The 3,874-nt window shown below is 46.7% G+C and overlaps 1 pseudogene; it reads right to left on the bottom strand.

The window, feature by feature from the left end:
- Nucleotides 1-2,318: 2,318 nt before the first annotated feature.
- LOC133751969 (succinate dehydrogenase cytochrome b560 subunit, mitochondrial-like) lies at nucleotides 2,319-2,875 on the bottom strand (annotated as a pseudogene).
- Between the last annotated feature and the right edge of the window lie 999 nt (nucleotides 2,876-3,874).

Raw genomic sequence — 3,874 nt, 5'->3', positions numbered from 1 at the left:
GCAAAATCAACCCATTATCTTTTCGATTCAGCATTGTGTGGAAGACAAACAGCTTGATGAAAGAATTAAAAAAGCAACATAAAAATATCTTTATTTGGAAATAGGAGAAATCAACAAACTTACATGAAACCAACTTTATATACAAAATGCAGTTGAAATTCTATACAGTGGAAATAGTCAATGAGTGGTGATACTAGAAAAAGGTCTCATTCACCCCAAAATATAAAAATCTGTAAGGAGTCAGGATAAATAGATGTAGTTCATGTAACAGACCTACAGTGTTGATGCTTTAAAGCTGTTCTTATGGGAAAAACAGTTATAAAATGTTGTTGAAGTACGTGAAAGAAGATACCAAAAAGCAGAAAGATGCCGCATGCCTAGAGACAGGCAGACTTAATCTCATAAAGATGTCAAGTCTTCCCAGAGTAACCTATGCATTGACTGTAATTCCAATCAATACCCAGTCAATATCCCAGTGGGGCCTTATTCATGGAGTGTGACAAGGTCATCCTTAAATTCAGGGCCAAGGACTGTTTTGAAGAAAAGGAAAAGGTGTGTGGGCAGGGGGAGGGTGGGACAGCAAGGGTCAGGACAGGGGAGAGTGGTCCTTGTCCTACCAGGCACCAGACTCTCTGTAAGGCCATGGTAGCACTGGTGTATTAGATACAGGCATCAAAGCAGACAAGTAGATCCAACCCTGCACTAATTAGCTATGTAACTAGAGGCAAAACTCTTAGCTTCTCTGAACAACGTCTCTCATCTCTGGAAGTCGAGCCCTAAAACTCTACATCACAGGTCTCTTCCAGAAGCTACATAAAATCGTTGACGTTCAGTGCTCAGTTCCATGAGACACAGTAGGGATGTAAGCAAGATCTGAAAGCCAGACGTAGTAATTAAGCCCTAACTGTGTGATTATCTCAGAATAACCAGTTCAAAAACAGGGTCAGGCTTGCCCACTCTTAGGACAGCATCTGACACCCCACATTGCTCCCCTGAGTCCAAGATTGCTTTTCACAATCTGGTCCTCACTGGAGTTGGTGAGCAGGGCTCTGTGAAGCACCCCAGAGGCAAACCGCCAGGCCCCAGAGGCTCCCAGCCCTTTTCTGCACCACCACACATGACACTTGATGTCCATGAGGGTCACACTCCAAAGAACATGCATTACAGTCAGGAGAAAAATAAAAAAGGCCATGGCTTAGCCATAATTTCTAGCAATTCCTTTCCTCAAGAAAAGACAGGTTTTAAGGGGAAACCCTGCAACCACCACAGATTTTTTTTAAAAATTTATTTATTTATTTGAAAGTCAGAGTTACGTAGAGGAGAGAGAGAGAGAGAGAGAGAGAGAGAGAGAGAGAGAGAGAGATCTTCCATCTGCTGGTTCACTCCCCAATTGGCTGCACCTGCCAGAGCTAAACCGATCCAAAGCCAGGAGCCAGGAGCTTCCTCTGGGTTTCCCACGCAGGTGCAGGGCCCCAAGGACTTGGGCCATCTTCTATTGCTTTCCCAGGCCACAGCAGAGATCTGGATCGGAAATGGAGCAGCCCAGTCTCAAACCGGCACCCATATGGGATGCCGGCACTGCGGGTGGCAGCTTTACCCGCTATGCCACAGCACCGGCCCCCACAGATTTTTTTTTTAATGACTATTTTAAGTCAGCTTCAGAAAAAGATGGTACATGAATTTGGATTAGAAAAAGTGGCATTAGGAGGTTTGTTTTTCTAGAAAGGCAAAAAAAAATAAGCTTTAGTATATTCAACAATAATTTTACAGGTCTTCCTGTTGGATCACAACCTACATATTTTCTTCCCAAAGCATTTGCTCCCAGAACCAGCTCATCCACTTTGTCTCCTGCTCGATGGGACAGGCTAATTCCCCTCCACTCCCCATCTCTTCTTTCAGTCACAATGTGTACGTGCTAAAGGCTCTGGGCTCTGATGGATAAACAGAATTCTCCCATCAGTCAGCAACCTGCAACCAGTGGCACCCAAAGCCTCTGCTCCCCCTAGTCCCACAGACCTGGTGTTGTTTCTACTGTCCCAGGAAGAAGGAGCCAGGAGCTGACCCTCAGCACATCTCAAAGCCCGCTGCGGAGAGAGAATAAGGGCTCCTAGGGGCAGGGCAGGCTGCAAGCTGAGGGCAGGAAAAGTGAGGTTTTGCATCTTTAGAAACAAGGGAGATGTGGACCTTCTTCCACTATTGTGGTTCTATAAGCTATGTACCACTGCTGAGCCCCAAGGGGACCCACCAAGCACAAAGGGATCTAAACAAATCCAAACTTTGCCCTGGCTGGAGATGAGAATGACAAACATGAATATAAATCAGTGCAATAATTTGTGGGAAGATGATGCTAGGAACTTCAACTCTTCACATGGCTGCCAGCGCCCTACAGAGGACAGCGCAGTAAGAACCAAGACAGCCACTCCAGACTGGCATAGCTGGGGACTCTCCAGCCCTTTGTCTAGGTCCCACACCAAGTGTCAGATCCCATTCCAGGTATGCCACACGAGAGGGAAGACAAGCGCAAACTGAGCTGTGTGGATCCACACTGGCCCCAGACACCGGGACTTCTCAAGTTCCAAACAGAACCGAAAGTTCCCAGGTGTGACAGGGCCAAGAAGCCAAAGAGGGGGACCCCTGTACCCAAGGCAGTACTGGCACAACAATGGCAAATGGACATTGCCATGAGAAGAGACCAAAGGCAGAGAGTGACATGGCAAGACATAGGACTGCTTGAACCTGCGTTCTTATTCCAGAAATATTCCACCCCATCTTTGGTCATGGTTTCCACAGCAACCACCTTTCTGACTTAGAGCTGAGAACCGTGGTAGACTCAGAGGGAGCGACGGCCAACATGTCTCAGCAAGAATGCGGCCATCTTGGGTTTCAGCCTGCAAGGCTGCTCTAGTTTGTAAAGGAGCTGAATTGTTGAGAACGTCATGGCGTTCCATCAGTGACGTGTTAGTGTCGCAAGGGCACAGCTGAGAGTGCTGCTCTAAATACTGAGCTTCTGGTGAATGCTCCTTCAGAGACACTGCCTTCAATGACAGCAACACCCTTGTCGGCACAGATTACACGGGCCTCCTCCAGGAGGGCCTGGAACCACTCCTCTGCCCCACACCCAAGGTGATGGTGGTGGTGGTGGTCACTTCCAGCAGGCCCTGCACATGTATCACTTGTGCAAATTTAGTAGAACTAATTCTGAAGGCTGGAAATCAAAATCCTATCTGGGTTGAGTTGAGGGTTTCCTGGTAAAAGAGGCAACGGGAATCTTTTGGTTCAGTGGCACTTTTAAAAGGAAGTTTAATTGAAGTCTGAAATGTTGCATAAATGGAAGATATAAGTTTTAATTGAAAAATAATTATAACCACTTAATCATTTTTAAATGAGGGCTGTAATTGCAGTCAGCACACAATAGCCACATACAGACACTGAGATTTCCGCAATAAAGCAGGGATGGTACAGCTTGATTTGCTAATAGCACTTCTACTTCTCCTCCCTTTTGTCTCAAAGATTAATTCAGGCAAGGGCTATTAGTGCTGTTAATTGGTTCTGCAATTTAGACCTTGTGCCTCTGAATGAATGACTGATGCTGTCGCTCAGCCAATGAATGGGAGCACTTCGTCAACGCTCCCCATGTCCAGCAGGGCATCTTCCAAGCCGCCCAGGCTCCCTCCCCCTGGCCCCTGGGGACAAAAGGCCCAGTCCTTCTAAGTTACAGCCCCAGCAGGACACGCCATAGGTCAGCACGATGTCTTTGAGATGAAGCAGACTTTTTGAATCGAATGGCCATTCCACTAGCACAGTCTGTCCTCACCAGAAGTGAGTCGTTATTCCACTAGCACCAGAAGCGAGTCGTTTTGTTTGCTCTGGTTTG

The sequence above is a fragment of the Lepus europaeus genome, chromosome 2 (assembly GCF_033115175.1).
Source record: "Lepus europaeus isolate LE1 chromosome 2, mLepTim1.pri, whole genome shotgun sequence".
Lineage (NCBI taxonomy): Eukaryota > Metazoa > Chordata > Mammalia > Lagomorpha > Leporidae > Lepus > Lepus europaeus.
The sequence above is the reverse complement of the archived record's forward strand: the minus strand, read 5'-3'. Positions and strand labels throughout refer to the sequence as shown.